We start from the raw sequence: 12370 nt of genomic DNA, 5'->3' as shown, positions 1-12370 counted from the left end.
GGTGATGTTGACAGAAACAGAGGCGGGAACTGGGTCGGGGACAGAGATGTGGGTGGTAGGAAGGTTGGACAGGGGTTCAGGGTGGAACACACAAGGACGCTGGTGGGGAGGGAAGTGGAATGAGAGAAATAATCAGACATGGCTGACACGAAGGTTGTGTTGCATACTGGGACTGATCTAACACCTTATGGAACATGAACACTTGAACACAGGGCATATTTGTGTGAAAAATGCTGAGTAACTTACATGTTAGATCCCGACAGGAGCTGATACAACTTTCTCTTTCATGATTTTACTTTTACACTGTTTGTTTCTAAAACCCAAGAAAACCTACTCGACGTTGGACGGGAGTGACAGCAGGGGTGAGCGACAGGTGAAACATGGTGTCTGTGCAGTAGAGATGTGATGAGAATTCTTGAAATAAAAAAACACACTGTTTACCATAGTTATGTATAAGTAGGCATTGGAGACGTACTATTATGTATTTGTATCCATGTTTGTTTGATGCAATAGAATCTCCTGCATTTAGGCGATGAACGAATGTTAGTTACACATCAGCCCCTGATCAGGATTCGACATCATAAGTAAACCTCTAAACTCAGATGTTATAAACATTAGGAACACGTTTACTGTATCAAAGAAGACGTTTAAGTATATTGATCAACGTAGTACTGTCACGGGTCTTTCCAAACATGAACAACAAAAATGCTAACATCGTTAGTAAAGATACCACATCGGCTGGGCGCCAGATTTAACAAGACACTGAAACAAACTCATTAAAGTGTGATTCATTTGGTACCTTGAACGTAACTGCTGGACAGTATGGAGAAAAGCTCAAGTGATCGTCAAACTACAAGGTAGAAACTGACCAACAATGGCGTGATATGGCAGAGATGTACAAGCAACAACAATGGCGTCGTTTTGCAGAGATCGGTAGCTACGCGACGACCGGCACAATCGGAAGGGAGATAACTCTCAGTTTCCTTGGGTTTCTTGTACCACTAGTGATCGGTTCAACTGGTGTCACTGGTGTAGCGCTACCGCTATTTGGTCAATAGACTTGTAAGAAAAAGGGTGAAATGTATATTACATGTGGTTGAGGGGGCGTATCGCTGACAACGAGTGTAAATAATCATTTCTTCAACAGCCCAAATTTACCAGGCATTGGTGCTGATGAAATTGTACAAGATAGCATTGTGCGGACACGGAATGAAATTATTCTTGTTTCGAAACGTTTTCAAACAAATATGGATTGAGCGGGGTGGGGGTGGGGGTTGTTATATCTTAACAGTCCTTTTATTTCAAACCCCAAACTCCTTGATTTCGGGGATGATTTACACCTTAACTCCAATAGAAAATCAAAGTTTAGAGGTATTAAAGATTCGTAAAAAATTCTGAGAGTCAAAGTTGCATTTTCTCTAGTGTAAGAGATGAAACAAATCTTAAGGTCGGGTCGACTGTGTGGGTCGGCCTGTAATTAGAAACAAGACTAGTTTTACATGTGGCCTAACTGACATTCAGTGGTCGGGGAGAGGCCTATGGTCCCAGTTTAGAGAGTGTTATGTGTCCGATGTTCGTCCATGACAAGTTCTATCCCAATATCCGGACTTTCGATATAAACTGGACTGTTAACCAACGGCGTGTAACGGTAACATGCTTTTCCAGAAATCAAAATACAAACTTCACTCTATGCATGTGCGTACATGCTTGCTGATATGTGTGTGGTCTGACCAATAAAGCAGAAATGTGTTTCCTTCTACCCCGTGGTGCCATGATCAAGCTGACAGCTGCTTAAAATCATAAAATGGAGGCGTACTGTGCTGGGCAGTCTTCTTATATCACTCTTCATTCTCCTGTCATCCCAGTATTACAACGAAACACAGTGTACAGAATGTTGGAAAACAGCAATTTGTCCTTTTATTCGAAGAGACCAAGGAATTACTTCTTTCACAGAAAATGCATGTTTCGAAGACACAATCGGACACGTGTCTTGCCTTGACAAATGTGCTTCACATCATATCACTAGCACAATCTACTGCAATGGCTGACCCTTAAATGAACGTTTAAATGGTTCGAAAAAATATCCAGAATTGAATGACACTCTGTGTATATTGTTATGGAACAGCCAAAGACTGGTCGAAAATTGCAAGGAAGCAAAAATCGAACAAAATAAAGGGATACTGCCACCGGTCACAGAATGTCGATGGTGTTACTTTACATGAACAACTTCAAATATTTAATCTCAAAATATCAAATATCAAGTCAATGTCTGCCTTGGCCATAAAGTATTGAGCGTTTCTCATAAGTGTACATATGGGATTCCTGGGGTGAGGGTAAACCAGAAATCAATCAGAACTACACTTAACGCCAAAAGAAACTTTCCCCTCTTTATTCAATGACAAAGGTACCTATCTTCCGCTGGCGTTGCGATGCGTGGACGTCCACCTTTTAGTCTGCCTACGGCGACCACAATATAACACGGACCTTACAAATAACGAATGTCCAAACAAACGAAATACAGAAGGATCACACAAAGAGATAAGTTCAATAACGAGTTTATTAATCATTCTCTGAAACAAACAGAAAAATAAATCAATAACACATCGTGTACAGGATCTCGACATTGGAGACGCGATACCGGCTGTCAACTGTGCTGAATACGTCAGTCGCTGGATATTGTCCGTCACACTGTGGATTTAGAACATGGTATGTATCTGCATCTCTCCCTCCAATGATATTTCTGTACTGTAAACAAATAAACTGGACATTAAACTTTGAAACTGGAAAGTTTCCGAACTCACAGCAACTGGAAACGGATCCATAGAATGTAAATGTTAAAAATCTAACGTCATTCTGAACTAATCACAAACAAGCGGATGCCTGCCCTGTGGTCGAGATGATCTTGCACCACCCTGAACACGATGACAATCAGCGACTGTCTAAATACCCCAATAGGCTGTAAACTGTAACGCTTCATTCCTGCTATAAATCACTTGTGGTTTGTAATAACTGGAACTGTAGCGTGTATGCTTGATCGGGCTGTGTACTGACAAATAAACTTCACTTCAGTATAATGCGATCCACCTATCAATTTGGCAATACGTACAGCAATATATTGGGAATTTAAGTGGTCGGATTCTGTTTTGTCACTGGAAGCTTGGGGTTATGCTTGATTGTGATCCATCATATAACATAGCCCCTACTTTTAAAACAAAAATGCAGCAAACAACAATCTGAACAAACAAAACCAGGTTTACTGACAAAATAACAACCAAATGGAAAAAAATAACAGGTGTTGTTTGTGACTAAATTGCCACAACTATCCCACAAAATGTCACTTTAAAGGTCGTTTTTGTTGGAGGTGAAGACTCTCTTAACCAGACGAATGAAACGGGACAGCAAGGCCCTCAGGAAGGACTGGGGTGAGAGGGGTAGTGTGTCTGCCTCAGTTCCGAGATCTATCTCCACAAAGTCAGTGTCAGGCACAATAACATGGCCGGTGATGTTGACAGAAACAGAGGCGGGAACTGGGTCGGGGACAGAGATGTGGGTGGTAGGAAGGTTGGACAGGGGTTCAGGGTGGAACACACAAGGACGCTGGTGGGGAGGGAAGTGGAATGAGAGAAATAATCAGACATGGCTGACACGAAGGTTGTGTTGCATACTGGGACTGATCTAACACCTTATGGAACATGAACACTTGAACACAGGGCATATTTGTGTGAAAAATGCTGAGTAACTTACATGTTAGATCCCGACAGGAGCTGATACAACTTTCTCTTTCATTATTTTACTTTTACACTGTTTGTTTCTAAAACCCAAGAAAACCTACTCGACGTTGGACGGGAGTGACAGCAGGGGTGAGCGACAGGTGAAACATGGTGTCTGTGCAGTAGAGATGTGATGAGAATTCTTGAAATAAAAAAACACACTGTTTACCATAGTTATGTATAAGTAGGCATTGGAGACGTACTATTATGTATTTGTATCCATGTTTGTTTGATGCAATAGAATCTCCTGCATTTAGGCGATGAACGAATGTTAGTTACACATCAGCCCCTGATCAGGATTCGACATCATAAGTAAACCTCTAAACTCAGATGTTATAAACATTAGGAACACGTTTACTGTATCAAAGAAGACGTTTAAGTATATTGATCAACGTAGTACTGTCACGGGTCTTTCCAAACATGAACAACAAAAATGCTAACATCGTTAGTAAAGATACCACATCGGCTGGGCGCCAGATTTAACAAGACACTGAAACAAACTCATTAAAGTGTGATTCATTTGGTACCTTGAACGTAACTGCTGGACAGTATGGAGAAAAGCTCAAGTGATCGTCAAACTACAAGGTAGAAACTGACCAACAATGGCGTGATATGGCAGAGATGTACAAGCAACAACAATGGCGTCGTTTTGCAGAGATCGGTAGCTATGCGACGACCGGCACAATCGGAAGGGAGATAACTCTCAGTTTCCTTGGGTTTCTTGTACCACTAGTGATCGGTTCAACTGGTGTCACTGGTGTAGCGCTACCGCTATTTGGTCAATAGACTTGTAAGAAAAAGGGTGAAATGTATATTACATGTGGTTGAGGGGGCGTATCGCTGACAACGAGTGTAAATAATCATTTCTTCAACAGCCCAAATTTACCAGGCATTGGTGCTGATGAAATTGTACAAGATAGCATTGTGCGGACACGAAATGAAATTATTCTTGTTTCGAAACGTTTTCAAACAAATATGGATTTAGCGGGGTGGGGATGGGGGTTGTTATATCTTAACAGTCCTTTTATTTCAAACCCCAAACTCCTTGATTTCGGGGATGATTTACACCTTAACTCCAATAGAAAATCAAAGTTTAGAGGTATTAAAGATTCGTAAAAAATTCTGAGAGTCAAAGATGCATTTTCTCTAGTGTAAGAGATGAAACAAATCTTAAGGTCGGGTCGACTGTGTGGGTCGGCCTGTAATTAGAAACAAGACTAGTTTTACATGTGGCCTAACTGACATTCAGTGGTCGGGGAGAGGCCTATGGTCCCAGTTTAGAGAGTATTATGTGTCCGATGTTCGTCCATGACAAGTTCTATCCCAATATCCGGACTTTCGATATAAACTGGACTGTTAACCAACGGCGTGTAACGGTAACATGCTTTTCCAGAAATCAAAATACAAACTTCACTCTATGCATGTGCGTACATGCTTGCTGATATGTGTGTGGTCTGACCAATAAAGCAGAAATGTGTTTCCTTCTACCCCGTGGTGCCATGATCAAGCTGACAGCTGCTTAAAATCATAAAATAGAGGCGTACTGTGCTGGGCAGTCTTCTTATATCACTCTTCATTCTCCTGTCATCCCAGTATTACAACGAAACACAGTGTACAGAATGTTGGAAAACAGCAATTTGTCCTTTTATTCGAAGAGACCAAGGAATTACTTCTTTCACAGAAAATGCATGTTTCGAAGACACAATCGGACACGTGTCTTGCCTTGACAAATGTGCTTCACATCATATCACTAGCACAATCTACTGCAATGGCTGACCCTTAAATGAACGTTTAAATGGTTCGAAAAAATATCCAGAATTGAATGACACTCTGTGTATATTGTTATGGAACAGCCAAAGACTGGTCGAAAATTGCAAGGAAGCAAAAATCGAACAAAATAAAGGGATACTGCCACCGGTCACAGAATGTCGATGGTGTTACTTTACATGAACAACTTCAAATATTTAATCTCAAAATATCAAATATCAAGTCAATGTCTGCCTTGGCCATAAAGTATTGAGTGTTTCTCATAAGTTTACATATGGGATTCCTGGGGTGAGGGTAAACCAGAAATGAATCAGAACTACACTAAATGCCAAAAGAAACTTTCCCCTCTTTATTCAATGACAAAGGTACCTATCTTCCGCTGGCGTTGCGATGCGTGGACGTCCACTTTTTAGTCTGCCTACGGCGACCACAATATAACACGGACCTTACAAATAACGAATGTCCAAACAAACGAAATACAGAAGGATCACACAAAGAGATAAGTTCAATAACGAGTTTATTAATCATTCTCTGAAACAAACAGAAAAATAAATCAATAACACATCGTGTACAGGATCTCGACATTGGAGACGCGATACCGGCTGTCAACTGTGCTGAATACGTCAGTCGCTGGATATTGTCCGTCACACTGTGGATTTAGAACATGGTATGTATCTGCATCTCTCCCTCCAATGATATTTCTGTACTGTAAACAAATAAACTGGACATTAAACTTTGAAACTGGAAAGTTTCCGAACTCACAGCAACTGGAAACGGATCCATAGAATGTAAATGTTAAAAATCTAACGTCATTCTGAACTAATCACAAACAAGCGGATGCCTGCCCTGTGGTCGAGATGATCTTGCACCACCCTGAACACGATGACAATCAGCGACTGTCTAAATACCCCAATAGGCTGTAAACTGTAACGCTTCATTCCTGCTATAAATCACTTGTGGTTTGTAATAACTGGAACTGTAGCGTGTATGCTTGATCGGGCTGTGTACTGACAAATAAACTTCACTTCAGTATAATGCGATCCACCTATCAATTTGGCAATACGTACAGCAATATATTGGGAATTTAAGTGGTCGGATTCTGTTTTGTCACTGGAAGCTTGGGGTTATGCTTGATTGTGATCCATCATATAACATAGCGCCTACTTTTAAAACAAAAATGCAGCAAACAACAATCTGAACAAACAAAACCAGGTTTACTGACAAAATAACAACCAAATGGAAAAAAATAACAGGTGTTGTTTGTGACTAAATTGCCACAACTATCCCACAAAATGTCACTTTAAAGGTCGTTTTTGTTGGAGGTGAAGACTCTCTTAACCAGACGAATGAAACGGGACAGCAAGGCCCTCAGGAAGGACTGGGGTGAGAGGGGTAGTGTGTCTGCCTCAGTTCCGAGATCTATCTCCACAAAGTCAGTGTCAGGCACAATAACTTGGCCGGTGATGTTGACAGAAACAGAGGCGGGAACTGGGTCGGGGACAGAGATGTGGGTGGTAGGAAGGTTGGACAGGGGTTCAGGGTGGAACACACAAGGACGCTGGTGGGGAGGGAAGTGGAATGAGAGAAATAATCAGACATGGCTGACACGAAGGTTGTGTTGCATACTGGGACTGATCTAACACCTTATGGAACATGAACACTTGAACACAGGGCATATTTGTGTGAAAAATGCTGAGTAACTTACATGTTAGATCCCGACAGGAGCTGATACAACTTTCTCTTTCATGATTTTACTTTTACACTGTTTGTTTCTAAAACCCAAGAAAACCTACTCGACGTTGGACGGGAGTGACAGCAGGGGTGAGCGACAGGTGAAACATGGTGTCTGTGCAGTAGAGATGTGATGAGAATTCTTGAAATAAAAAAACACACTGTTTACCATAGTTATGTATAAGTAGGCATTGGAGACGTACTATTATGTATTTGTATCCATGTTTGTTTGATGCAATAGAATCTCCTGCATTTAGGCGATGAACGAATGTTAGTTACACATCAGCCCCTGATCAGGATTCGACATCATAAGTAAACCTCTAAACTCAGATGTTATAAACATTAGGAACACGTTTACTGTATCAAAGAAGACGTTTAAGTATATTGATCAACGTAGTACTGTCACGGGTCTTTCCAAACATGAACAACAAAAATGCTAACATCGTTAGTAAAGATACCACATCGGCTGGGCGCCAGATTTAACAAGACACTGAAACAAACTCATTAAAGTGTGATTCATTTGGTACCTTGAACGTAACTGCTGGACAGTATGGAGAAAAGCTCAAGTGATCGTCAAACTACAAGGTAGAAACTGACCAACAATGGCGTGATATGGCAGAGATGTACAAGCAACAACAATGGCGTCGTTTTGCAGAGATCGGTAGCTATGCGACGACCGGCACAATCGGAAGGGAGATAACTCTCAGTTTCCTTGGGTTTCTTGTACCACTAGTGATCGGTTCAACTGGTGTCACTGGTGTAGCGCTACCGCTATTTGGTCAATAGACTTGTAAGAAAAAGGGTGAAATGTATATTACATGTGGTTGAGGGGGCGTATCGCTGACAACGAGTGTAAATAATCATTTCTTCAACAGCCCAAATTTACCAGGCATTGGTGCTGATGAAATTGTACAAGATAGCATTGTGCGGACACGGAATGAAATTATTCTTGTTTCGAAACGTTTTCAAACAAATATGGATTGAGCGGGGTGGGGGTGGGGGTTGTTATATCTTAACAGTCCTTTTATTTCAAACCCCAAACTCCTTGATTTCGGGGATGATTTACACCTTAACTCCAATAGAAAATCAAAGTTTAGAGGTATTAAAGATTCGTAAAAAATTCTGAGAGTCAAAGTTGCATTTTCTCTAGTGTAAGAGATGAAACAAATCTTAAGGTCGGGTCGACTGTGTGGGTCGGCCTGTAATTAGAAACAAGACTAGTTTTACATGTGGCCTAACTGACATTCAGTGGTCGGGGAGAGGCCTATGGTCCCAGTTTAGAGAGTATTATGTGTCCGATGTTCGTCCATGACAAGTTCTATCCCAATATCCGGACTTTCGATATAAACTGGACTGTTAACCAACGGCGTGTAACGGTAACATGCTTTTCCAGAAATCAAAATACAAACTTCACTCTATGCATGTGCGTACATGCTTGCTGATATGTGTGTGGTCTGACCAATAAAGCAGAAATGTGTTTCCTTCTACCCCGTGGTGCCATGATCAAGCTGACAGCTGCTTAAAATCATAAAATGGAGGCGTACTGTGCTGGGCAGTCTTCTTATATCACTCTTCATTCTCCTGTCATCCCAGTATTACAACGAAACACAGTGTACAGAATGTTGGAAAACAGCAATTTGTCCTTTTATTCGAAGAGACCAAGGAATTACTTCTTTCACAGAAAATGCATGTTTCGAAGACACAATCGGACACGTGTCTTGCCTTGACAAATGTGCTTCACATCATATCACTAGCACAATCTACTGCAATGGCTGACCCTTAAATGAACGTTTAAATGGTTCGAAAAAATATCCAGAATTGAATGACACTCTGTGTATATTGTTATGGAACAGCCAAAGACTGGTCGAAAATTGCAAGGAAGCAAAAATCGAACAAAATAAAGGGATACTGCCACCGGTCACAGAATGTCGATGGTGTTACTTTACATGAACAACTTCAAATATTTAATCTCAAAATATCAAATATCAAGTCAATGTCTGCCTTGGCCATAAAGTATTGAGCGTTTCTCATAAGTGTACATATGGGATTCCTGGGGTGAGGGTAAACCAGAAATCAATCAGAACTACACTTAACGCCAAAAGAAACTTTCCCCTCTTTATTCAATGACAAAGGTACCTATCTTCCGCTGGCGTTGCGATGCGTGGACGTCCACTTTTTAGTCTGCCTACGGCGACCACAATATAACACGGACCTTACAAATAACGAATGTCCAAACAAACGAAATACAGAAGGATCACACAAGGAGATAAGTTCAATAACGAGTTTATTAATCATTCTCTGAAACAAACAGAAAAATAAATCAATAACACATCGTGTACAGGATCTCGACATTGGAGACGCGATACCGGCTGTCAACTGTGCTGAATACGTCAGTCGCTGGATATTGTCCGTCACACTGTGGATTTAGAACATGGTATGTATCTGCATCTCTCCCTCCAATGATATTTCTGTACTGTAAACAAATAAACTGGGCATTAAACTTTGAAACTGGAAAGTTTCCGAACTCACAGCAACTGGAAACGGATCCATAGAATGTAAATGTTAAAAATCTAACGTCATTCTGAGCTTATCACAAACAAGCGGATGCCTGCCCTGTGGTCGAGATGATCTTGCACCACCCTGAACACGATGACAATCAGCGACTGTCTAAATACCCCAATAGGCTGTAAACTGTAACGCTTCATTCCTGCTATAAATCACTTGTGGTTTGTAATAACTGGAACTGTAGCGTGTATGCTTGATCGGGCTGTGTACTGACAAATAAACTTCACTTCAGTATAATGCGATCCACCTATCAATTTGGCAATACGTACAGCAATATATTGGGAATTTAAGTGGTCGGATTCTGTTTTGTCACTGGAAGCTTGGGGTTATGCTTGATTGTGATCCATCATATAACATAGCCCCTACTTTTAAAACAAAAATGCAGCAAACAACAATCTGAACAAACAAAACCAGGTTTACTGACAAAATAACAACCAAATGGAAAAAAATAACAGGTGTTGTTTGTGACTAAATTGCCACAACTATCCCACAAAATGTCACTTTAAAGGTCGTTTTTGTTGGAGGTGAAGACTCTCTTCACCAGACGAATGAAACGGGACAGCAAGGCCCTCAGGAAGGACTGGGGTGTGAGGGGTAGTGTGTCTGCCTCAGTTCCGAGATCTATCTCCACAAAGTCAGTGTCAGGCACAATAACTTGGCCGGTGATGTTGACAGAAACAGAGGCGGGAACTGGGTCGGGGACAGAGATGTGGGTGGTGGGAAGGTTGGACAGGGGTTCAGGGTGGAACACACAAGGACGCTGGTGGGGAGGGAAGTGGAATGAGAGAAATAATCAGACATGGCTGACACGAAGGTTGTGTTGCATACTGGGACTGATCTAACACCTTATGGAACATGAACACTTGAACACAGGGCATATTTGTGTGAAAACAAATGCTGAGTAACTTACATGTTAGATCCCGACAGGAGCTGATACAACTTTCTCTTTCATTATTTTACTTTTACACTGTTTGTTTCTAAAACCCAAGAAAACCTACTCGACGTTGGACGGGAGTGACAGCAGGGGTGAGCGACAGGTGAAACATGGTGTCTGTGCAGTAGAGATGTGATGAGAATTCTTGAAATAAAAAAACACACTGTTTACCATAGTTATGTATAAGTAGGCATTGGAGACGTACTATTATGTATTTGTATCCATGTTTGTTTGATGCAATAGAATCTCCTGCATTTAGGCGATGAACGAATGTTAGTTACACATCAGCCCCTGATCAGGATTCGACATCATAAGTAAACCTCTAAACTCAGATGTTATAAACATTAGGAACACGTTTACTGTATCAAAGAAGACGTTTAAGTATATTGATCAACGTAGTACTGTCACGGGTCTTTCCAAACATGAACAACAAAAATGCTAACATCGTTAGTAAAGATACCACATCGGCTGGGCGCCAGATTTAACAAGACACTGAAACAAACTCATTAAAGTGTGATTCATTTGGTACCTTGAACGTAACTGCTGGACAGTATGGAGAAAAGCTCAAGTGATCGTCAAACTACAAGGTAGAAACTGACCAACAATGGCGTGATATGGCAGAGATGTACAAGCAACAACAATGGCGTCGTTTTGCAGAGATCGGTAGCTACGCGACGACCGGCACAATCGGAAGGGAGATAACTCTCAGTTTCCTTGGGTTTTTTGTACACCACAACTGACCGGGTTAACTGGCGTCACTTGTGCGGTGGGCAATAGGGAGGACTAGTAAGGTTGAGCGGGATATCAAAATATAGTCGACCTCACCGGGGCATAATATAAATACACTTACAAGTGTAAGCTTGCAATATATTGCAAACATTTCCAGAAACAACCCAAACCTTTGGCTGTGGATTGTGACCTGGACCCAATTTCTCGAAACAAACTGAGTCTAAGTTTTGACTTAAGTTGGAGTTTTTACTCAAATTTGAGAAAATACATTTCCCTGAATGTACTGAAATTGATACTAACCTCAAAATAGTAGACAGTTCGATTTTTGTGAATTTATTGCTCAAGGTGTTTGAGCATTAAGTATTTTAAAAATGCATTTGAGTTACAAATAAATCAGTTTCAAATTGTCAAACTCATTTTGAAATTTGAGTAAAAACTTAAGTTTGTTTCCAGAAATTGGGACCTGAATTCATCCAAAACCATTCTGAACATATTTTATCTGATATTATCTGAGGACATACCATTATCCAAGAGGTACCAAATGACATATCATTTTCATTTTCTGCAATTATTTTACAAATATTATAACCTGAAAGGATTTTGACGATCTCGTGAACCATATTACCTACCCACAGATGTGAAAGTTTGGACATGGCCTTGGTTATGATCCCTCCAGAATAAAATGGAAACTTTACAAACACTGGACATTGAGAATATAGTTAGACTCACTACTTTTTGTTTTCTCCTCGTATACCGCAACTGTTATTTAGTCAATAGTCTTGTAGCCAAAGAGGGTGAAATGTACACTACATGTGGTTGCGAAACGCTTCACTAGTATTCATAATATCGAGTGTAAATGATATTTTGAAATCCT

Source organism: Haliotis asinina, chromosome 1, assembly GCF_037392515.1.
Source record: "Haliotis asinina isolate JCU_RB_2024 chromosome 1, JCU_Hal_asi_v2, whole genome shotgun sequence".
NCBI lineage: Eukaryota > Metazoa > Mollusca > Gastropoda > Lepetellida > Haliotidae > Haliotis > Haliotis asinina.
The sequence above is the reverse complement of the archived record's forward strand: the minus strand, read 5'-3'. Positions refer to the sequence as shown.